Here is a 26,722-nt window from a genome sequence, read left to right as displayed (position 1 = left end):
CAGGGCCCTATATTCACTTCTACGTCAGGAATACCTCAAGAAAGCCACTTGGGACCGTTGATGTTTCTGATATACTTCAATGATGTACATCTAATTCTGAAGACTCCCCGATTGTCCTTCGCGGATGATCTCAAGATTTTTCGCATAATTCGTACAATTGAAGATTGCATATTTCTCCAACAGCAGCTTCAAGCCTATGCTGACTGGTGTACCATGAACCGCATGTATGTAAACCCGAAGAAGTGCTCGGTAATATCATTTTCACGGAAAAAGGATTCGATCTATTTTTAGTACCGTCTTCAAGAAACCGAAATCGAACGCGTCAGTCACGTGAAGGACCTGGGAGTGATTCTGGATTCTCAACTTACGTTCAAACAACACGTCTCTTATGCAGTCGGTAAAGCGTCTCGAGCGCTAGGATGCATCTTCAGGATAGCCAAAAATTTTACTGATGTTTATTGTCTTAAATCGCTGTATTGCGCTTTATCCTGATCAATCCTAGAATATTGCCCTGAAGTGTGGAGCCCAAACTACAATAACGGCGTTGAGAGAATTGAAAGCGTACAGCGTCGCTTTTTACGTTTCGCGCTCCATAGATTGCCCTGGAGAGATCCTGTCCGATTACCTAGCTATGAAAACCGGTGTCAGCTGATTCAACTGGAACCCCTTTATGTTCGAAGGAATACAGCAAGAGCTTTGTTCATCGCCGACACTTTGCAAGGTCATATAGATGCCCCAGCTATATTGGAACAAATTAATATAAACGTCGCACCACGAACATTACGCAACAACATTATGCTTCGATTACCGTTCAGACGCACTAATTATAGTATGCATGGAGCCATCACTGGTCTACAAAGGATTTTCAACCAGGTTGCTTCAGCTTTCGATTTCAACGTTTGTAGACAAACTCTGCGTCAGCGATTTTCTAGATTTTTTAATCAATCTTTTAACCACATTTGACTTTTTTTTATCGTTTTTGTGAATTATTGACCACTATTTGTGTATATGACTTGAATGTTAGTAATAAGTTTATTATTAAGACCCACACCATTGGGGCTTTGGAATGTCTGTTGGTGTATAATACTAATAATAAATAAAGGAACTTACACCAAGCAACTTTGCCGAAGACGTCATAGTTGTATCTCCAAAGGTTTTTATTTTATAGCTATTTTAATTGAGCAACTGAGGGTGTTCCTAACAAAAACAGTTTTTTTGCTCTAAAGCTTATCGAGACAATTTTTTCATAATAGAAGAATTCAGATATCACTTTTAGAACCAAAGTTATGAGTAATATTGAATAAAAAATAGGTCCTTTTAAAATATTTATATCTAAAATTGGAGCAAACAAAAATAATTTCTTCTTCTTGCATTTGAAAGATAATACTTTCAGGCATGTTTAGCAAAAAAATTGCAAAGGTGATATTTCTGATAAAAATTTAAATGGAGTTTGAAAATTGTGATTTTACTACTGAAAAATGCCTCATGTAGACTCAAAATTTCTCGAATGGGTCACCCAAATTAGGTGATATCGCAATTTCGATGGAAGATCCATTTTGGTAGTATGTGTTTTTTTTTGTAATTTTTTTAAGCTGCCTACAAGGTAATCGATTTCCACATACCTAATGCTCGTCCCCACATTTAATTTAGAATAATGTAAATGGCGGACCATCTTTTTTCTCGACGGCATGTTGTTAGGTACAAAAAGTAGTATATGTGACATTTTTTTCGAACGAAAAAGATTTATTCCATTGTTTATAGACAATTGTTTAAAAAATCTACAAAATGGAATTTTTTCAGATTGGAAAAAATCACGAACAATCTGTGACAATTTTATTGCTGATTAGTTCGTTAAAATTTAATTAGGTCGCCCATAGTAACATTTTAAAAATAAGCGGACTAAAAACTTCAAATGTCAATATTATCTCAGACTAACACACATAGAACTCGAATTACATACGACAAAGTATGTGCAATTCAGAATATGTATAACGTAATGAAGAATGCTTATGTGCATTAAAAAAAAGATCGAAAAAAATTAGTTGCATAACCAAGGTGATTCATTTTCAATGATAGCACTGCTGATGAATCATTTTATAAAAAAATAGGTGTTAAGGGACGCGGACGAAAATAGCTGACCACCGCCACAAAGAAATAGGGGAAAGTCGGCTACTACGGACACTGCGGGTAAGACGGACACCTTGCGTTCCTTACAAACTGCAAAATTAAATAAAAATTTAATGATACGGCAACATTTCAAAATGATTTTAAATACTTCTGAAGGATACTGTAATAAAGTAATGTAATATTGATAATATCAGATATACGATCAAAACAATTTGTTTTTACGACAGCATGGTAATGGATATAATTGTGGGCAAGAGGTACTGGGTATTTAACACTTGATTAGCAAAAATACAGAACCTTTACATATTCATTCTGAATATAGACACATTTTTTAAAATTTGCATCATGTTGGGTACGACGGACATAGTAGGGTATGGAAAGATGAGCATATTTCTTACGCCAATACAAAGCAGAATGCCGTCAAATTGCAAACAATGTGATGTACTGACAGAAAACAAAATTTATTGATCGAGAAACGTCTCACTCTGCCCTTATCCTATGTCCATCTTTACCAACGCTGCATATCCATCTTACCCATCCCAGGTTTCCATCTTTCTCATACCACTTTTGAAATGACGAATTTGGGCCTCTTTTTCGAGACCATCTTAAACATATTTTTGTTTGAAATTTTATTAATATAAGTTCTTAAATTGATGCAACATGATCTTAACCCTCCGGAAGTCGCGCTGAGCAGTGTACGATCAGTGCACTAGCGCGACTCCCGGAAGGTTAAATCACGGTTTACGTGCAATTTACGAGCAATGCACCCATGGATGAGTCGAATTTGCTATTTAACCTTAAGGTGTCCGTCTTAGGCGCCGTTTCTTTATTAGTTTAATGTTAATTAAAAACTGAATTTCATTACTGCATTCTAATTTCAAATAAAATGAGAGCCAATTATTATTTTTCTCTATTATGATAACCACTAGTGGGTACGCAGTTCACTATGGTGCAATTGATTCAGAACATTAACTCGATAATCATTGCTCACTGTTTTGATAGCTTACAGTTCCATTCTCATTTCTCCAGTAGATTCGTCATCAATAATGCGATGGAGCTCAGCACTGGTTGTATAATATTTTGATTTTGATTCTAGAATTGGCGACAACGCATGCCAATAAGATTATGAGACAGTTCGTTCTGGGTAAGCGAGGGATCACTCTCCCTACGACTTGGCAGGTTAGAAACAAATACTTGCGGAATTAGCCTTAGCGCACACGCTGAGCCAGAACCAAACAAATATATCAAATGACCAGACTGTGTAAATGGCTTTCAAATTGTTTATGTGGATCCCATAAATACTCCGTAATTGACACATAAATATCCACATTGATGGTTCACTTCTCGGCAATGGCAAGCAGTGTCCCCCGTTCGTGCACTGACTGCCAGCACGCCACAATAATGTCATGAAAAGATACATAACTCAGCCCATTTGCTTATCACTAATGTGGCATGTTTTGGAAAAGATGTCACTAAATTTCCTCCCGCCCTTTCCATGCGCCTTCTTCGGCACCCGTCGGGATGTCCTGTGTGAAAGTGACACTAAAATTGATTAATGCCGCCTTTTATGTGTATTTACATGCATTCTCGCGATGTTCCCGAACCGGATGAGTTATTACCCGACGACACGTCCGAGCCGGTTCGACATCATTGGCCTGCATCGTTACGTTACCGGCTACACCCATCGAATCCGTAGGTGGCCGATCTGTAATAAAATATTCGTGGAATATATTCCTCTTGGGACCGGTAATGAATTCTTCTCGCATGAGATGGTACCTTCAATTTTGGGGATGCAAGGTTATTGTTCCATCTCACGCGTCGTCTGGATTTTGGCTCTTATCTTCCGCCGTGGAGGATATCTGTGTTGGCTTTACCGGCAATTGCAAGCATGCGTGGGCGAGACAATCAGTGTTTCGTTAGTCATAAAATACTAGGGGTATCGTAAAAATTGTGATGAAATGAATATGTTGTATGTTTTCATCTGTTGATACTGAATTATTTGATACGCGTGTTTCCTGATTTATATATACAGAGACCCTCTGGATCATGAAATTGTTTATGATTCTTCACGAGTGCACCCAACCCAGGAAAAAATGCTGTTCATTTCTTTGTAGCGCTGTTTACATCGTTTGTACTACTATTTGTGTGATGGCTTACGACGAGAGTTGGGGTTATACATTTGAATTATTGAGTTACGGACTACCGCAGTTCTATGGAATCCTTCCTTTGGGTGGAGAGCCTTTCTCATTTATCAAAGCTAAGATGTGGTAGCTGGTTACGTTCAATATAATATTAAAAGCTGGGAAGGGGTGTGAGATCAATTATGCAAACATATGAACCAAAAGCGTTACAATTTTTCATAGTCAATAAATTGGAAGATATTACCACCGACAATATACCGTATAGAAAAAGCGACTGACAAGAACAATTCAAATAATTTCCTTTGATGAAGACCGAAAACAACAGTCCAAACGTTGGAGGTTATACAACATGATGTTCAATTTTATTCTGACTGTAGAGTCGTAAATATTCCGTAGTCAATAGAAACATTATATTTTTCATTTGAAATCATGTTTGTAAAAATCGGTTAGGAGTTCGCTGGAAAATAGGTGTGGCATTAGTTTAGGAACCTGGCGAGTTCTCAGGGAGCTTCAAAAAACGCCATAGGTGGCTAGAAAGAGGATACGGAGATACAGGAGGTTGAGGTTTAGTCGAGAGGGCTTGCTGGCCCTGCAGGCAACACCGTTCATTTAAGACTAAGTTTGGTGAAATCAGTCCAGTTATCAGTGAGAAATCGATGTAACTGTTATTCTGTATATGGATACTTCCGCCGGGGCTTCCGGAGCCGTCGATGGTGGCCAATGTGGCCAAAGAGACATTGAATGACTGTTAGTGAACTAAAAATCCAAACAGTTGTGGTCACATTTAGGAAAAATTTTCACCTTTTTGCATTCATCGCAGTATGCGTTGAAATGGGCATTTGCTGCGTGATCGTAATCATCACTCTGGAATTCCGGAAGTCAAATCAATTGGAAATTCAATAGCAGCTGATGGGAACGATGTACCTTTCATTTGTGACCAAGTTTGTAAAAATTGTTAAAGAATTCGCTGAGAAATAGGTATGACATTAACTTAAAGACTTGGCCAGTTACCCGGGGGCATCAAGAACCGTCATAGGTGACCAATGTGGTCGAAGCGACTTCGATGGGTCATTAATGATCTAGACACGCGAGTCCAAGCAATAACGCACACATTTTAATATGTATTACTTCACGTGGACATCATGCTGATACCAGTTTATATGAGAATTTGCTGTGTGATCGTACACTTCAACACGTAATTCCGGTACCGGAAGACGGATCAATAAAAAAATCACGACCGATGTGAAGGTTGTACCTTTCATTTGAGACTAAGTTTGTGCAAATGCAATCTCTGAGAAAAATCGGTGCATACATACATACATACATACATACATACATACATACATACATACATACATACATACATACATACATACATACATACATACATACATACATACATACATACATACATACATACATACATACATACATACATACATACATACATACATACATACATACATACATACATACATACATACATACATACATACATACATACATACATACATACATACATACATACATACATAGGGGGCAGCAGGGACAGGAAGGAAAGGAGTCTAGGGGCCTAACGAACCCCCTCCCCCCCACAGCCCTACTGCGAGTTGGGGAGCTTTGCTAGGATATGGTGGGGCTAAGATTGGACTCTTCTAAACCTCTAAAAAAAGCCATAACTCCGAAAGCAGCTCCGACGAAGCGAGTCTGTGCCGCTTCTGCTAAGATCCTAAGATTCCAATAATCTAAGATCTAGGCAATAAAAGCACTCTACCCCAACCGGAGTGCCAACCGGCACATCAGGATCGACGCCAGTAACATCCTGATTATGGTATACTGACCATGGCGAACGTCAACGGACAGGACACGGATGACGAATAGGATGGCGACTTTGGGCTGACAGGAGTGCTGTTCTACTCCCTGAGTAAGGAAGGATGACACCGACTTGAAATGGCGAGTGGGCTAACAGCATGGCTGCCTCCGTCCCAACGAAACCCTGGCAGGTCTCCGGGTACGTTCGAAACTCGCTATCATTTGGTTGGTGGTACTAGGTTCGGTTGAAGCATTCCCGATTTACGCCGATACGGCTCTGAACACTACTCCCCATGAAGGACGGGCATAGCGTAGTTGGTAAATCCATTGCCTTGTACGCAGCTCATCTGGGTTCGATTCCCAACCCCGCACATAGGGTTAGAGATTTTTCCAAAAGAGATTTCTCTAAGCCGAAAAGAGGCGAATGACCCCAAGGTTAAAACCTATATAATTAAAAAAAAAAAAACTACTCCCCATGAAGGATAGTGTCAACTCTTGCATGACCTCACTGCTGCTTTTTGGCAGCATAGATGGGATCGCGAGAGGCGACTATGTGCAGCGAGTAGAGCTGGGACCCAATAAAATGGAGAAAAAACAAGCAACCGATATAAATGAAGCAGGCACGGTGAATCCGTTTGCCAGAGGTGGGTTGGTGAGGTCACCACCACCAATAGTAGCTGAAGTCATCCAGCAAGAGCAGGAGGAGGGGAAGCCGAAGCAACAGCAACAGCAACAACAAAAACATCCGGAGCAGAGCGGAATGAGTTACACTCCACAAACGCCAAAGGTAGTGGTAGCGAGGCACTTGGTGGAGGAGCTCCACAAGTTCGTGGACACGAGAAACAATGTCCACAAAGACATTAAGGAGATGGACATCAAAATCCGGAAGGCGCTACTGTCTGCCGTGAAAGAGTACGATATGGCAACGCAGAGGGCAGATTCAGCTGAGCGAGCATCGGCGTCGGCTAAGACCACTATCCTCCTAGCCCCTCCGAAACAGGGTAAGGACAGGCAGATTGGAGTGAAGAACACGCCAGTTCCCATAACTCCAAAGAGGACAAAATCCTCGCCAGGAGACGAAAGACCAGGCGGGTCAAAGAGGCAGACGCTCGAGGACGCTGTTGCTGCCGAAGGAAAGGACGCCACCTTACAGGGTGAAAGCTGGAGTACCGTTGTAGGTCGGAAGGAGAAACGCGGGAAACAGCAAAAAAAGAAGGAGGAGCGAAAAGGGGAGCAGAAGAGGAAATCAGAACCCTCGGCTCGTCAGAAGGCGCGTAAGGGAGAAGCCGTGCTCGTCAAAGCAAATGACGAGACAACGTACGCAGCACTACTCAAAAAGGTCAGAGAGGACCCGGAGCTGAAAGATTTGGGGGAAAACGTGTTAAGAGTCAGTCGTACCCAAAAAAATGAAATGCTCCTCGAGCTTAAGAAGAATACTACGACTAATAGCTCTGCCTTGCAGGAGACTATAACTAAATCAATGGGTGGAAAGGCAGAAGTTAAAGCCTTAAGCGGGGAGATGGTAATTGTGTGCAAGGACCGCGACGAAATAACGACGGAAGACGAGCTGAGAGGTGCTATGAAGCAGCAGTGCAAACTGGCGAGGTGCACATGACGATCCGGTTAAGGAAGGGATACGGAGGAACGCAGACAGCAATGATTCGTTTACCGGTAACCGCTGCAGACAAGGCGCTGGAGGTAGGTAAAGTTACAGTTGGATGGTCGAGATGCCTACTGAGAGCCACCCCACGAGTAAATAAACAAGCGGAGAAATGCTTCAAATGTTTAGGCTTTGGACATTTAGCAGGGGCTTGCAAAGGCCCGGACAGTTCCGGGATGTGCTGGAAATGCGGAGAGACGGGCCATCTTGCGAGAGACTGCACGCAGAGGCCGAAGTGCTTGCTTTGCACCCCAGCGGAAGGAAACGACCATAAGACGGGTGGCTTTAAATGCCCAGCCTACAAGAAGGCGACTGCAGGCCAACGGTGATGGAGATGACCCAGATAAACCTGAATCACTGTGATAACGCACAGCAACTGTTGTGGCAGTCTACGACAGAAACTATGTGCGATGTCGCTTTGATCGCAGAGCCTTATCAAACAAGCACTTCGGCCGAACGGCGGGACAGAGAACGTGGATGCGGTTGACCTAACAATAAGGATTGTGACGCCACAGTGCCGCGAAAACTGGAACCACGCAACAAACGGCGTCCAGCTTAATACGTTACGCGCTGCTTGTCTCAGAGCCAGCAGGCGGGCTCAAAGAGCAATGTCGGAACCAGATAGAGAAGAGTGTAAGGTAACGTTTCGGGAAACTAGGACCACTTTAAAACGGAAGATCAGACTTAGCAAGTCAGATTTCCACAAGGAGCTATGCCGAGAAGTAGACGCCAATTCCTGAGGTGACGCATACCGAGTCGTGATGGCGAAAATGAAGGGCCCGACGAAGCCAGCCGAAATGTGTCCAAGCAAACTGAAGATAATCGTCGAGGGTCTTTTTCCGAAACGCGATCCAACTATATGCCCACCGACACCGTACGGCGAAGAAGAAGGAACAAACACGGATCGGCAAGTGACTAACGACGAGCTCGCAGTAGCATCGAAGCGCCTGAAATCAAAGAAAGCCCCCGGTCTGGATGGAATACCAAACGTGGTACTGAAAGCTGCGATTCTGGCATATCCGGACATGTTCAGGATAGTGCTGCAGAAGTTCCTAAACGAAGGCATTTTCCCCGAAATGTGGAAGGTCCAGAAGCTGGTGTTGCTGCCAAAACCAGGGAAGCCACCTGGCGATCCGGCCTCGTACAGGCCCATATGCCTGCTGGATACACTCGGAAAACAATTGGAATAAATCATCCTTAACAGGTTGACGAAATTCACGGAAGGTGAGCGCGAACTGTCCAAGATGCAGTTCGGATTTCGCAAAGGAGCATCGACAGTGGATGCAATTTTGACAGTGCTCGAGAGTGTTGAGAAGTCATCTAAACAGAAGCGAAGAGGAGATCGATACTGCGCTGTGGTCACGGTGGATGTGAAGAACGCGTTCAACAGTCCAGCTGGGAAGCCATCGCTGCAGCGCTGCATAGAATGAGGGTTCCCGACTATCTATGCCAGATCCTGAAGAGCTACTTTCAGTGCTACTGTACGAGACGAGCGAAGGACAGAAGTCATTGCGTGTCACAGCGGGCGTTCCTCAGGGCTCCATTCTCGGTCCAACCCTTTGGAACGGGTTGTACGATGGGGTCTTAACGTTGCAGCTGCCCAGGAAAGTGATAATCGTGTGTTTCGCGGACGACGTGTCACTAACGGTGATCGGTGAGACACTTGAAGAAGTAAAGGTGTCGGTGATGGAGACAATAGACGCGATCGAGAGCTGGATGAACGAGGTCAAGCTGCAAATAACTCACCACAAGACGGAGATGTTGTAGGTCAGCAACTGCAAAGCGGTTCACCGGATGCAGATCGACGTCGTCCCCTAGAAGTAATACCGAGAGGTAGTCCCTGGGGGGAACAATGGCGGAGCCCAATGGAGTTTAGTCGGTATTAATGGCTGCGTCACCATTAGAGCCCGACACACCCCCAGTACACCCCGTGAGGTAGCTTGGCATCTACTAGTAGCACGTGTACTGGGCTAGTACAAAAATGTATTCTCCATTGTAAAAAAAGGAAAGATCGACGTCGGAGGGCACGTGATTGCATCGAAACGTGTACTGAAGAAATTGGGAGTGATAAACGACCAGTTGAGCTTCAACAACCACGTTGACTGTGAAAAGTCGACGAAGGCAACGAACGCAATAACGAGAATCATACCAACCGTCGGCGGCCCGAGAAGCAGCACGAGACGTCTTCTATCTACTGTTTCGTCATCGATACTCCGATATGGGGTACTGCCCTGAAAACCAAGCGCAACCGTGAAAAGCTGAACAGTCGCGAGCGCCCATGAAACAATATCGTCGGAAGCAGTATGCGTTATCGCCGGGATGATCCCCATCTGCATCACCCTGGCGGAGGACGTGAAATGCTACTAGCGGAGAAATGCACGTAACGCAAGGAGACTGGTCCGAACGGACTCGTTGGCTAAATGGCAGTAGGAGTGGGACAACGCGGAGAAAGAAAGGTGGACCCACCGACTCATCCCAAACGTGTCGGCTTGAGTGCATAGGAAGCATAGAGAGGTGAACTTCCATTTGACGTAGTTTTTGTCCAGGCACGGATGCTTCCGCAAGTACTTGCATCGGTTTGGAAATGCTTCGTCACCCCTTTGCCCGGAGTGTGCGACCATGCAGGAGACACCGGAACACGTGGTCTTCGAATGCCCTAGGTTCGAAGAAGCTCCTAGGGGTATACCTGGTGTGATAGTTAACAATATCCTCTTAGAGATGTGCCACGACAACCATACTTGGGATGCTGTCAACAGAGTGGTTACGAGCATTCTCTTCGAGCTGCGGAGGAAGTGACGAAGGGACCAACAAGAAGTCACAAATCGGGTTTCGAGAGAAATTCCGCCGCCGGGGGTGTCAATCGCAAATGTCGAGTATTTTATTCAAAATCATGGTAAAGATTAGCCAACGTATGTAAACTGAAATAAATACCGAACAACTGGGTATCTTTGATCACAAGGGTAACCCGAGCAAATTATCATGGGCTCAAACACCATACAATCCCTTTCAAATTTGACAACCATCAAAACACCATAAAATGGTCTCATTAACCCACAGATACACAAAAACCGGACCATGGCGATGGTGTTTTCATGGGTTGATCCCATTACAAACACTATCAAAATACCATATAGTGGGGTGAATATGGACCATGAGCATGGGGGTATTATGGGCTTCTCGTTTGTTTGGGATAATCAAATGAGACATTTTTCAGTAATGTAAGATAAGATGATTTCCTCCAACAAAATCATCGAAACAAAATACAAACCATATTCTAAACATGTTCAGCATCTATAAGCAACGATTATTTCGTCAGTTATTGTACGTTTTATGAAGACAAATTCAAATTTAAAATGATCAACTCTCGTGCATCGTTTCAATCTGTTCAAACAACCCCTTGTACAGTAATGAAATCAATCAACCTCAACTGAACTGATCACATTTTAAGAAATCGTAAATATTTTTGTTCATAAGATCCTTTTAAAAATTCGAGTTTGTTTAAGACTTAATTTCGACTATTTTCCTGAAAAAGTTCAATAAAAGTCAGCTGTATCCTTCTAGACTAGTGACTCCCAAGCTGGGGTCCGCCGACCCCTGGGGGAGGGCGTGAAGCCCTTGCTGGGATCCGCGAAGAAAAATATATTTTACGAGTGCAGATTGAAATTTCAAAACTTGTTTCCTAACAAACTGAAAATAGTATATTGATAGCATACAAAATCGATGTTTATCCATAGCAACCCAGGGTGTTTACTAAGTGGTCCGTAGTACGAAAAAGGTTGAGAACCGCTGAGCTAAAGTATCGCGATATTTAACGACTCACCCTTTACAGCATTCGTGAAGTTATTGCGATTATCTAGTCTCATAGTGTCTTTTATTCCAGTGCCCTACGCGGAAGGATTTCAAATGCGAATTTCCTGAAATCAAATACATTATGCAGCGAGTCAGTGCATTCGTTAACAGCTCATTACCTTCGAAATATTTACACTTCTCCCGTTGTAATGTTTCCACGGAAAAGAGCGCTGAATTGTAGCCATCGATAAGCAATTGCTTGTTGCATCATAACTCAGAGTACGGATGCCGAATAAGAAACATAACTCGTTGCCATCTCCCACACCACGGCTGCCACCCTGTCATCATGGCAAGGTACTCAAGCTATTCTCTACCGTGTTCGTGTCGTTTACGACGTTTGCGAGATGTCGTAAATCATTTTCAGAACCATTAACATGAAATATTATTTATGAAAATTCGCACACACTTGTTCAGAACCAGAAGCTGTGCCAGGACTTTCGGATGCCGCAGCTACACGCGATACTGAAGTACTCCGAGATAAAGGGGGCTTCTCGTGTGAAGCGTGAAATGTGTAAGCACTTCATTCGTTATTTGTGCCGATAAAAAGCTTTAGATGGTATGTTGTTTGAGATGATTTCGTTTGCCAGACAACAGTTATAGGGTGTTTTGTCTGTAGCACACCTAACTATATTTAGGAAAACTGTGTCAGTTCTATTTCTGTAAACAATTGAGTGACTCAGCAAAGATGGTTAACAAGCGGTTGAATGAACCTTAGGTTGAAACCTAAATACAAAAGAATAACAAAACGAAAACAAATCACATCTACTGGAATCAAAGGTAAATTTTTACTTTTTATTTTCGCTCCAGAAAAAAAAAGTTGATTAAATCCCATAGTAAGTGTCGAATCACACCACACACGATACATGTTCAAAACACCACAGGCTGGTAGCGAATTTGAAGCAGAAGAAACCATTGAATCCAATCCAAACCTAACTCCCCAAAGGATTAGTTTGCTCCGCTGTGATGATTGAATAGAGAAAACAAGCAAAAAAGTCAGCTAATCCACCGAGGGCTTCTGCTGGTGGAACGTGCGGGTATTTAGAGGTCCGTACGTGAGCGCCGAGGCTCAGAACGGAATACAAACAAACTGCGTAAAACTGTTTTCCCAACCGGCTTGCATTTCTGGGGCTCAAGTCGGTCATGAAAGTTCTCCCCGCTCAGGTGAGTGTATGAATTTTTTATCATATCATCCTGACAAAACAGTCAACTGGGACCGACGGGAGTTAATGTCGGCCACACAGGGACGATAGGCGAGGACCGAAATCGTAGCAGGACGCCCCGTTGTTGGTGATGATGGTGGGAGGTGCAGATCCTGCCGACTAGCGGCGGAGTACAACGGTAATGATAAATTCCACGAAAAACGTGATTACGTTGGAAATCTGGAGATTTATGGACTGCATGTCTTTGCCAGACAGGATCGGTGTGGATGGAGCCGGATGCTGGCTGGTGGAACGATTCCGGTTAACTGGTAACGCGTGCCTCATTATTTATTTTAATCACATTACATCTGTTTTTTACTTCCATTGCTTTGCTCGACACCACGAACCGGAGTTCGAACTGAGCTTCGACCTGCCAACGGCATCCGAAGTTGCACAGTTAATTGAGTTGTTTATGCGAAAGTAGGTGCGTGAGTTCGGGGTAGATTATTCTGGTAATTTATCTCTTTGTGAAATTGGTTTGTATAGTTGCTCAGCAAGGAAAGGATAACTTTGAACGAATGTCTTCTGTTAGCTCCTAGCTCAAGTGTGGTTATAAAAGTTTTTGACGTGATCACGAAATCCGCAACAGACTGATAAAAGTCGCATTGGATGAAATAACTTACCCATTTTTATATACGATACAAACGATATTCCAGCTTCTCTTTTCTTCTGGAAAAAATTTGTTCCCGTTGGAATGTTCTCAGGGGTTGATTGGATCAAATGCCATGTACCCCAAGTTCTTTGTGGAACAATAATTTAATGCATTAATCGTCCTCTAACATGTAGAGCGGTATATCAGTGGCATTATTCAGCCCTAATTCATTACTTTCCAAGAATTTTCTACAGGGTGCGCCAGCTGGAAGTATCCCTTTTCAACATTGAACAACTCCGGCCAGTGGCGTAGCCAGGGGGGGGGGGGTTGGGGGTTAAGCCCCCCCCCCCAACCAAAATTAATCGGATTGAAAAAAAAATTTATACTGACGAATTTAATTTAATATTCCACAAAATATTTTTGGAAAAATATTCTCTGACCACTACATTGAGAACTGTGTTTAAAGCGTCATGAGAACTTTTGGAAAATTGTGGGAAGGGGATCTTGTAACTTATCTCTTAGCCAAAATGCCATAGGTGTCAAATTACTTCAATGTAAAATAAAATAACTGTCTGAATTATTATGAGCTCATTTTTGGAAAGATGCTTCAAAATATGGATTAGTGACAATTTTTCGAATGGGAATCTAAATTTGAATAGGTTGATTGCATATAAAACATAAGCTTGTTTACCGAAAACTTGCATACATTTCAACATTTGCTGAAAATGTATTTTTTTAGATTGTGTAGAGTTTAGACAACAATTCAATATAGTTAACAAAAAGAATAACATTTCAGAAACTAGTTGAAAGCTGATGTAATTTTGTCTCTAGCAGGTCAGGATCGGTTTTATGAGCATTGGATTTTTGTTGTATTATCAACTATATGAATAGCCTCTTAGCAGGATGCAATGAATGGCGTACTAAAATTTTGTGTGCTACGTACTAGTACTGCAAGTTGTGAGGTTGACTAATGAAGAAAAGTAAAATTAATGCTCGATAAATTTTTAACGGTCACAATCACATTCATTCGAAACTGCCAAATTTTGATGTTAAGTAACAATGAAGAATTTCAAAACGTAAAACTGTTCATCTGCTGACAGAATAATTTTGACGGTTAATCCTCCTAGAAGTAATTATAGAGAAGAATTACTCTTCAAGCAAATTTGAGTCGAAACTGAATGTCTCCAGCAAAGTTTTCGATAGTGCTATTTCAAACAACTTTCTCAAAGACATAAATATCCCACATATTCAGAGTATCGAAATATAGTAGTAGAAAACCTTTACAACAAGCTATTCTGAAATTACTGTATTTAATAAATCACTTCTGCAGTAATTAAATAATAAATTCACATTGCGTTCAAGGTGCCTTTGAAGCTTACAAAAAAAATAAGTGAACTGGATTTAAAACAAATAATTCCCAGGGATTAAAAGGACTCAAAAACACAAAGAGTGATTCCATTTTCAGGAGCTAGAATCAATTCGGCGCTGGCTTAGTCCGCCCACCAAGTTAGTGTCAGATTCTGATGAGATGAAGTCGAAACGCAAGTTTCAGTTCCATTCATCCATAATTTAGTTATAGGTTTTGTGTTCTCAGCTCGCAATGATTGTTTCAAACAATTTTATCCGTAGCGCAGAAAAAAATAGTTTTCACCTAAATTTTTATTCACTAAGGAGAAATATAGCAGGCCCAGTCAATTTAAATCCCTATATGTTGAATTCATGTAACCTTCATATTTTCAACAAAATTGTTTGAAATGACATTATCAAAAACTTTGCTGAAGGCACCATGTCTCTTAATATTTTTGATAAATTAATTCACCATAATTACCTCTATGAGAATTAATCACTAAAATTTCTATATCAAAGCAGGCGCTGTTTTATGTTGATAACTTTCCGAAGTTGTCAAACCTTCAAAGTCTAGGATTATTATATTAGGTGATCTTGAACGTTGAAAATTTTTTAGATCATTTATCCCACTTTAAAAGATCGCAATTTTTGACTTCATTGACATTTTATACAAGAAAATAATCTATAGAGGTTTGAAAACTGTTCCATGTTGATCCTTCTAGTTTGTAGACTGGAATGACATCTGTTAGACTACTTATGTTTTTGAGTTTTCAATAATTTATCAAACTCATATTAAATTTTAGTATTTTTTCAAAAAATTTGCTATTCTCATCAAAACCCCCTCCAAACCAAATTTCTGGCTACGCCACTGACTCCGGCATTTTTCAGCTGATTTTCACAAGTAAACAAGTTTTTTATGGTATTTTATGCCGTTTATTATAAACCAGGTTTAGAATGAAAGGTCGATTAAATGACCACCCCCATTTGATACACAAAAACCAGTTCTTTTGCGGGCATTTTGCATGACATTGGACAGCATTTCGGGCTTAACCCATTCATGCCCATGTTGTTTGTGGAAAACAACGTTTTTAAACAGCTATAAATTTTGAATGAGGCGAGATTTGCTTGCTTTTTGAGTATTCACAGTTACAAGGATCAGCTCTAGAACTGAAGTTATTGCAATTAGTCTGATTGGATTCCGATGGAGCAGTGCTGCTAGTGACAGTTTACGTTGACGGCGAAAAATGATTTTTTTCATATATCTTCGTTATGGTGCAATATTATTGAAAACTGATAAAACTTATCAATTTAGGCTGTCGTTGGCTACGTTTTCCACGTAATTGGCCTATCGTAATTATTCTAGGAGAATTGTATTGAGCATTAAAAGGTAAAAATTGACCAGCTTCTAGCACTGCCATGGAAGCACCTATCTGCATGAAAGTAGGCTTTTTGTGTTTCTTAAACCCGCCGTTTTCAAGGAAAAATAGTTTTGAAATCCTACATGCACTAGAAAAAAGTTGGGCATGAAAGGGTTAATCGCAACAATTTCAGCTCGTATATTAGCTTTGAGTTCGTCACGGTTCTTAGGTTTTATAGAATAAACTTTACTTTTCATGTAACCCTACAGAAAAAAGTCTGGTATCGTTAAATCCGGAGAACGAGGAGGTCATTCCAAATCACCATTTTTTGAGACAACGCGTCCTAGCAATTCGCTCTGCAAGAACTTGATTGTAGCGGCTGCGGTGTGGCAAATAGGTGTGCAAATGTTTCGAAAAGGAATCTGGGGAGTTGCTACAGACCCGTACTCAAAGAAATTCTTCATCAAATTACGGATTGTCTTGGTTGGCGCTGAATGCTTGCCATACTTTTTTACGATAAGCACGCGCAGTTTTCACTATTAAACGATCGACTCATAGCACTAAATGACGTTTCAGAATTGTGTTTATCTGTCAAAATCGGTTGGAAAATCGCGGAGTTGTTCAATATTGAAATAGGCTAAATCCAGATGGCGCACCCTCTAGAGTACTTTAATTCTCAAAACACCTAAGGTGTCAATTTCTTCTACTGCCACTGTTTTTATTACTAAAAATTTTATGTTCATAACTGCTTAATCCTAAGAGATTGACCAATCATTCAATGCACTGAAAAAACGAAATGAATTGGCCAGAGTGTATTGTATAGAGTGTATTTTTTCGCACGTATACACTGAAGCCTTCATTTGTGAACTCTTTTTTACGCAATATTCGAACTAAATTCGAAATGACAAACTCTTTTTTAGGAACCAAGTTCGTAAAAAAGTTTCATTACGTACAGTACAGTATGAACAACAATATGGGTTAGGACATTTCAAAAAAAAATTGGAATTCTCAAAGGCCCCCCCTCTCATATTGTGACAAATGTCAAAGTAAGCTAAGATGCCAATTTTCACATTATTTGGACAATTCTAGACTACCGCCCACTTCGCTTGAATTTTTTGAATCTGGTGCTATGGGAAAATATGGAGAAAAATATAATAAATGCTATAACTTTTGAAGTAGCAATTTGAAAATTACAATTAATACCCTTTTTTAAAGGAAATAACCTTAGTATTTGAATGGGGATATTTCTGTTTCTAGTAAAATACGGGAAACAGGGGTACTGGGTCATTTTGGCCCCAAAATTCCCTATTTTTAATAATTTTTCTTCTCCGTGTAGCTAATCATACAATCTTGTAGTTTTTCTAATGTGAAACAATCTAAGAAATCGAATGGAACCTTTTTGACCATTGTCCGAATACGGGAAGTTGGGGTTACAGGGCCTTTTGTTATTCATATTAAATTTTATCATTTTCTCGTGCACATATCTCTATTATTCTTCAATAAATTTTCATAACATGCACCTTCTTGAACGTGGAAAATTCTTAGGAAAACAACAAAAATAGATTCGTTAGCGGTAAAATTCAAAAACATCAAATTTTTTGACATTAACTCTACAAATCACATTTTTTTATTAAATGTTCTAATATCTCAACTTCCCCTATTTTTACAGGATGGAAACTTTTCTCATGTGATCTCCAAGCGTATTTTACACTAAAAGTAGTAAATTAAACATGAATTTTGGTGTTAAATGGATTTAATATGTACGATTTTACAATAAAAATGTGAAATCGAGACTATATGTCAAATAATTTGATGTTTCTGAATTTTACCGGTAACGAATCTATTTTTATTTTGTTCTTAATGATTTTCTACATTCAACACGGTACAATTTATAAAAATTGAGTTGCAAATAATATATATGAATATATGAATGACAAAAGTCTCTATAACCCCAACTTCTCGTATTTGGACAAAGGTCAAAAAGGTTCTGTTTGATTTCTGAGATTTTTTCACATAAGAAAAACTGCAAAATATGTATGATTTGTATCACGGATCAGAAAAATTATTAAAAATTTGGGGATTTTGGGGCAAAAATAACCCAGTACCCCACTTTCCCGTATTTTAATAGAATCGGAAATTTCTCCATTCAAATGTTTATTTCCTTCAAAAAGAGGTATAAAATGTAATTTTCTGATTGCTACTTCAAAAGTTATAGCATTTAATATATTTTTTGTCCATATTTTCCCATAGCACCAATTTCAAAAATTTCAAGCGAAGTGGACGGCAGTCTAGAATTGTCCAAATAATGTAAAATTTGGCATCTGAGCTGACTTTGTCATTTATCACAGTGTGAGTGAGCCTTCTTAACCAAGTCACTCGCAACGATTTATTATATCCCCTTCAAACTAAACGGTCGGTACGGTTGTCTTCGTTTCGTCCTCTTTTAAGATTCAAAACAGTTCATTAATTGAATTATTCATTAAATAAATAATTTAATTACCGTCTAATTTTGAAACATCTTCAAACCCTGGCACAGTAGTCCTGGCCGTTTTAATATTTGCGACATATGAAAATATGCTTCAAATATTAATATTGACAAGAAAAACACTACAGAATAACTGCAGTGCTTTCCAGGATGCTTTTCAACACTGGCTGTGTAAGGGTTAGAATAGAATAGAATAGAATAGAATAGAATAGAAGAAGCTACTTTCGGTTTAGATAAATTCTCTATAACCTCAATTAGATGGGTATTTTCGGAGTTGGGTTGACTAGTACATAACGAGAGCCCAAAGCTATTTTGAAATCAAATATGGCTAACTCCGGTTTAAATTCTCTATAACCTAAAAATATGTAGACTTTCGGATTGGATAATTATAGAGTAGATATAGATATCGTGATTCGTGATGCTATGGTTAAAGAAAATTTTGCTCAACCAGATACTGATCTTGGCCTTCAAAATGACTTCACTCATGGACTTCCGTCATTTCCTTGTCAAGCCCGTTCCAAACATAAGTTTTCTCTATTTACTTGTTAAACCCGACCCAAAAATATCAATGTTAAGATTACCGCGACTATTGCTCAACCGAATGTTGTCTTTTTGGGTTTCAAAATGGCGCCAAGCATCCATTTCAAGTAAAAAAATTTAATGAAGATTTTATCAGTCCCCGATTTAGTCATCCTTGTAACCCGATTTTTTCAGATGTTCCATATGTTAGATGGGTTCTAGCAAACGAACTTAGCTAATTTTGTTCAATACCTTTGTTGAGCATATTATTTTTCTTATTTTAAGAAAATAAAAACAATAATTTTCAAAAAGTGCACTAAAAAATCAGAAAGGATTATTTGATTATGTCTAGGGACCAAAGCAGAATATTTTAGCAGTTTCGGTTTAATAAAAAGAAAGAAAAAATACATCCCGTTACTATCAATATCCCCATTTATCGTTATCGAAAATATTGTTTAACCGGAAGTTGCCATCTTGGATTTCAAAAAGCTTCCAATTGTCCATTTTCATCGTCTACTTGTCAAGCCTGTTCCAAAAATATCCAAATCGTTAAGGTTATCGAGAATATTGCTCAATCAACGAGTTTTAATAAGAATATGAAGCAAACTTTTTTACGAACTAAATCTCAACTAACGAACACCTTTTTACGAACTTATTCAATTTACGAACCCAAAGTTTGGTTCGTAAATGGAGGTTCCAGAGAAAGGAAAAACGATTGGTAAGAATGACAGGGAAAACTGGATAAGAAATCGAGAATCCAAATCCGGAAGCTGTGAGTTCTAAAATCTTAAACACTAATAATCCAGATCCTGTGAATCCAAAAATCTGACAACGCAAGATTCTATGAGCGCGGCAATCAGAAAAATCGAGCCTCTGACGTTCCGATAATTCAAGCCTCTGAGTATACTAGTTTCCGAAAAGCCGCTAAACAAAGATCCCAAAGATCTAGATATTTCCTGGGCTTCAGGAATGAACCCAAAAGCGCGTGCTTTTGAGTGAAAGATAAGAGTGGGAAATCCCAGATTGTGTTGATTGCAGAGGGACCCCGAGGCTGTGGTAATTTGGCGGCTTTTCCGCGTCACATATTTTTGTCTCTAGAAATGAAGACAACGTATCAAACATTTTAATAAAATTCAGAGATGTTGCCAGACCAATAATTTAACATCTATTACTTATATAACATACTGTATACTATGCTTTTTTATTTTGATTATAAAGGTTTTAACCTTAAGGTCATTCGCCTCTTCGGATTAGAAAAATCTCTTATGAAATTTTTTTAACTCTATGTGCGGGGTCGGGACTTGAAGGTGCGCTGCGTACAAAGCTATCGATTTACCAACCACGCAACGCCAATCCCTATGCTATGCTTATATACTATGATTCCGCAAAGTTGAAATACTGTTTCAAACTTGTTCTGGGCATGGTAAAGTCAACACTTTCTTAATGCTCGTTATACACAGCTATAATCTGGTTTAGTGGTCCGAATTTAGCGCAATCTGTACGGTGATGACCTATCGCGAAAAAATTTTTATTGCGTAATTGACGAGTAGTTCCAAAATTCTGACAAATTTTGAAGTCGCAAATTCGGATTGAAGTCGCAATCGGAGCTTTCTATTATTGAAAATCTGGTAATACAAGATTTCTGAAAATCAAAGAATCGGAAAATTAAAAATCTAACCCTTTGAACTTGCACATTCGAGAATCTGAGTCTCTAAAAATCTAAAAAAATTGAAATCAAAGAACTTTAGAATCTGAAAATCTGAGATTTGATACGAAAAGTTTGAAATTAGTTCGAGAATCAGAGACTTCGAAGATCCGATAATCTCAGAATCAGAGACTATGAAAATCGAAATGCTTAAGAATCAGAGAGTACGAGGATCAGAGAAACACAGAAACCGAGAAGCTCAGAATCAAATTGCCCAATAATATAATAAACCGAGATCACAAATTAAAGAATCGTAAAATTCAAGAATTTGAAAATCCTAGGGTACTAAAATTTTTATAATTTAAGATTCCGAATATATAAAAATTGGAGAATCCTTCTAGTTCTAAGAATCAGAGAATTTAGAAATTCGAGCATCAGATAACCCGAATAACGGAGAACGCAAGATTACAAAAATTCTACAGTCCCTTTTTTAAGACATTCACTAACATGTATTTGGACAACGCTAACATCTCGGTTCAAATACAAGTACTCTCAAAAATTTAACAGAAGACATATTTAAACTCCATGTATTCGATTTGTTGAATTTTCTTGATAAAATTTAAAACGAAACCTCTTTTCTTCGTTGTTACTTAACGTTTCGGCCTACTACGCTTCAGCCATCGTCGGACGCATAAATTCGCTCCAAACACACTCCATTCATTCACATCTGGTCAAGGGTCCGAAAATTTTGCTTCAATCTGTTTTTTTGTATGTGTTGCTTCTTGCATGACCTGAAAATGACTAAAAGACCGTAAGGAGATAAAAAAGTAAACATCAGTCTCTACGCATCGCTCGATCGAGATAGAAGTGTTTTGTTTTCGGTCTGTTGGAAAAAGAACAGTGCAGTAATCCGCGTTCAAGGTTATTTTGCCATTCTCTGCCTCTTCGAGGTTTGGACTTTTATTCTTTTGTGCGTGTGTTAACCGTTAGGCCACATTCCTCAACCTTTTGTTCGTAAAGCGAGGATTGAACAATAACCAGCTATTTAAGCTGAACTGGTGCGTCGTGGGAAACGAGTATACAGATAAGTGAAATCTACCTTTTTGATACATTTACCGCTTTTTCCCGTCTGCGCGGGTGCTGACCCCGTGCATTGACGGTGTCGATGGCTTCCTCCCCGGATGGCCAAATGGAGATCGAGTCGACTCCTAAGGCTCTCCCCCGACCCAAAAAATATCCAGAGCTCTCGACCGGTCCCTTTGTGGTCTTCTTTCGGCCCAAAACAAAATCGCTGAATCTATTACAGATTTCAAAAGACCTGACGGAACGGTTCTCGGCTGTGATCGAAATAAAAAAGGTCCGCTCAGACAGGCTGAGGGTCGTGCTGACTAACTCAAAGCAGGCAAACGATATTGCTTGCTGCGAGCACTTTACGAAGGACTATCACGTGTATATTCCAGCTGTGAAAGTACAGTCTGAAGGCGTTGTCACCGATGACAGTTTGACATGCGAGGATCTGCTGCAGTACGGGGTTGGCCGTTTCAGAGACCGCTTACTTCAGCCAGTGAAAATACGCGAGTGCAAGCGTTTGCACTGAGTAGTAGTTGCGGGGGATGGTTCAAAAACGTACCCCCAATCAAACTCTTATCGGTTGACCTTCGCTGGTACCGCTTTGCCAAATTACGTCCTCTTGCACAAGGTTCGTCTGCCTGTGCGTCTGTTTGTGCCGCGGGTCATGAATTGCACAAAGTGTAAACAATTGGGTCACACAGCCACCCATTGTAGCAATAAGGCCCGCTGTGGAAAATGCGGGGAGAATCATCTAGATGATTCGTGCAGTAAGAATGCTGAGAAGTGTCCTTACTGTGCAGAGAATCTGCATGATATCTCGGCATGTCCCGCGTACAAACTACGCGGGGATAAACTAAAACGTTCCCTTGCTGGACGATCCGAACGTTCTTTTGCAGAAATGCTAAAGAAAGCTACACCACCAACCTCAACAAACATCTATGCTCACTTGCCTCCTAACGAGGGCGAGGCTGATGACCCACAAGAGGGAACATCTACTAGGGCGCCTAGAAGTTATAGGAAGAGGAGGAACATTTCCTCTCCTAAAGTTCGTTGTAAAGGCCAGAAGGTATCCCTTGACGGGACTCAGAAAGTCACATCTATTGGAAGTGTTGCAACCAAACCGAAGCAATTAGCTCCTGGTCTCGGAGGAATAAACTCAGAGAAGGAGTTCCCAGCACTTCCCGGAACATCAAAAATCCCAAGTGTTCCTCTGTTTCAGTTCGAGAATAATCGCGGCACTGGAATTATCAAACTCTCGGACATTGTGGACTGGATAATAAAAACATTCAATATAACTGATCCTATTAAAAGTCTTATGTTAGCTTTTCTCCCTACAGTAAGAACATTTTTGAAGCAGTTGACTGCTAAATGGCCCCTCCTTTCAGCGATTGTATCCTTTGATGGCTAACTCATCGAACGAGGTCACGGATTTGATCACTGTTCTACAGTGGAATTGCAGAAGTATCATCCCGAAAATCGATTCCTTCAAAATTTTAATAAATAATTTGAGTTGCGATGCATTTGCATTATGTGAAACTTGGTTAACTTCCGACATAGATCTCAACTTCCACGACTTTAATATTATTCGCCTGGATCGAGACACCCCCTATGGAGGAGTGCTTTTGGGGATCAAAAAGCGCTATTCCTTCTACAGAATTAACCTTCCCTCGATAACAGGTATTGAAGTTGTCGCTTGTCAAGTAACAACCAAAGGCAAAGATCTTTGCATAGCTTCCATATATATTCCCCCCAACACCGCGATTGGGCATCGCCGGCTACATGACATCATAGAATCCCTGCCTGCACCGCGACTAGTTTTAGGCGACTTTAACTCTCACGGTACGGAATGGGGTTGCCTTTATGATGATAACCGTTCCTCTTTAATTCACAATATTTGCGACAACTTCAACATGACAATTCTAAACACGGGTGAAATGACACGGATTCCTCCCCCACCAGCGCGCCCAAGCGCATTAGATTTATCCCTTTGCTCGACCTCGCTAAAGTTAGAATGCGCGTGGAAGGTAATCCCTGATCCCCACGGTAGCGACCATCTGCCGATCATAGTCTCAATCAATAACGGCTCAAGGCCATTGGAAACAATCAATATTGTGTATGACCTCACACGAAATATCGATTGGAAGAGCTATGCTGCCGCGATATCCGACAACATCGAATCTACTCAAGAACTTCCTCCGGAGGAAGAGTACAGCTTTTTGGCTGGCTTGATTCACGACAGCGCGAATCAAGCTCAGACTAAGCCAGTACCCGGCGCGAACATACAAAAACGTTCTCCCAATCCCTGGTGGGATAAAGAGTGCTCAGACGTGTACGCAGATAAGGCCGCCGCGTTTAAGACCTTCCGGAACGACGGGTTACCCGCTAGTTTTCGACAGTACGCGACGTTAGACAAGCGAATGAAGAGTTTGATGAAAGCCAAAAAACGCGGTTATTGGCGCCGGTTCGTCGACGGATTAACGAGAGAAACATCGATGAGCACTCTTTGGGGAACAGCCCGACGTATGCGAAATCGAAACAGTACTAATGAGAGCGTGGAATATTCAAACCGTTGGATATTCGATTTCGCCAAGAAGGTTTGTCCGGATTCCGCCCCGGCACAGAAGATCTACCGCGCCGCGTCCCGTCACGATAACGCGAACGAAACACCTTTTTCGATGGTGGAGTTCTCACTTGCTCTCTTGTCGTGTAACAATAAAGCTCCAGGGCCAGCCAGAATCAAATTCAACTTGTTGAAGAATCTGCCAGACTCTGCCAAGAGACGCTTGTTGAACTTATTTAATAAGTTTCTTGAGGCTAACATTGTCCCACACGATTGGAGGCAAGTGAAGGTCATCGCCATCCAAAAACCAGGAAAACCAGCCTCCGACCACAATTCGTATCGACCGATCGCAATGCTATCTTGTATCCGGAAGTTGTTCGAGAAAATGATCCTATCCCGCCTCGACAATTGGGTCGAAGCAAATGGCTTACTGTCAGATACACAATTTGGCTTTCGCAAAGGCAAAGGGACGAATGATTGTCTTGCGTTGCTCTCAACCGAAATTCAAATGGCCTATGCTAGTAAAGAGCAGATGGCATCAGTGTTCCTAGATATAAAGGGGGCTTTTGATTCAGTTTCTATCAACATTCTTTCAGAGAAGCTGCACCAGCATGGTCTTTCAGCGAGTTTAAACAACTTTTTACTAAACGATTTAGCTACATGGGCCTTCCCCAGGGCTCATGTCTAAGCCCCCTGTTATACAATTTCTACGTCAATGACATTGATGAATGTCTTGACAATTCCTGCACGTTAAGACAACTTGCAGACGATGGCGTGGTGTCTGTTACGGGACCCAAAGCTGTCGATCTACAAGGACCATTACAGAATACCTTGGACAATTTGTCTGCATGGGCTATTAAGCTGGGTATCGAATTCTCCACGGAGAAAACTGAGCTAGTTGTATTTTCTAGGAAGCGTGAACCAGCACAACTACAGCTTCTATTAATGGGTCAAACTATAGCTCAGGTCTTCACAGTAAAATATCTAGGGGTCTGGTTCGACTCGAAAGGTACTTGGGGATGCCATATTCGGTATCTGAAACAGAAATGCCAGCAAAGGATCAACTTTCTTCGTACAATAACCGGAACGTGGTGGGGTGCCCACCCAGGAGACCTAATTAGGTTGTATCAAACAACGATACTGTCGGTACTGGAATACGGATGCTTCTGCTTTCGATCCGCCGCGAACATACATTTCATCAAACTCGAAAGAATTCAGTATCGTTGTTTGCGTATCGCCTTAGGGTGCATGCAGTCGACCCATACGATGAGTCTCGAAGTCCTGTCGGGCGTTCTCCCGCTGAAAAATCGATTTTGGGAACTCTCATATCGATTGCTCATTCGATGCGATATCTTGACCCCGTTGGTGATTGAAAATTTCGAAAGGCTTGTTGAGCTCAATTCTCAGACCCGTTTTATGTCCCTGTACTTTGACTACATGGCGCAAAATATTAATCCTTCTTCTTACAATCCCAACCGTGTGCATTTCATAAATACTTCTGAATCTACTGTTTTCTTCGACACATCCATGAAAGATGAGATTATTGGAATTCCGGACCATATACGCCCACAAGTGGTTCCAAATATTTTTTATAATAAATTACGAGAAGTCGACTGTCCCAAGATGTTTTATACTGACGGATCAAACCTCGAAGGGTCCACTGGCTTCGGTATTTTCAATCAAAAGTTCACCGCCTCCTACAAACTCAGTGACCCTGCTTCAGTTTACGCCGCAGAACTAGCTGCTATTCAGTATACCCTTGGAGTCATTGACACATTACCCGCAGACCATTACTTCTCGGATAGTCTGAGTTCTATTGACGCTATTCGCTCGATGAAACATGGAAAGCATTCCTCGTATTTTTTGGGGAAAATACGGGAGCTACTGAGTGCTTTATCTGACAAATCATTCCAGATTACCTTGGTGTGGGTCCCTTCTCATTGCTCCATTCCGGGCAATGAGAAGGCGGACTCCTTAGCTAAGGTGGGTGCCATTGAAGGTGACGTTTTTGAAAGACCAATTTGCTTCCACGAATTTTTCAGTATTACTCATCAGAGAACCCTCGAAAGTTGGCAAACCTCATGGAGCAATGGGGAGCTAGGAAGGTGGCTACATTCGATAGTCCCTAAGGTATCGACGAAACCTTGGTTCAAGGGGATGGATGTGGTTCGTGACTTCATTCGTGTGATGTCCCGACTCATGGCGAACCATTACACGCTGGATGCACATCTCCGACGTATTGGGCTCGTGGAGAGTGGTATCTGCGCTTGTGGCGACGGTTATCACGATATAGAGCACATAGTCTGGGCGTGCACCGAGTACAGTTCCGCCAGGTCTCGGCTTATGGACACCCTCCG

This window comes from Topomyia yanbarensis, chromosome 2 (assembly GCF_030247195.1).
Source record: "Topomyia yanbarensis strain Yona2022 chromosome 2, ASM3024719v1, whole genome shotgun sequence".
Classification (NCBI taxonomy): domain Eukaryota; kingdom Metazoa; phylum Arthropoda; class Insecta; order Diptera; family Culicidae; genus Topomyia; species Topomyia yanbarensis.
Note: the sequence above shows the minus strand (reverse complement) of the source record.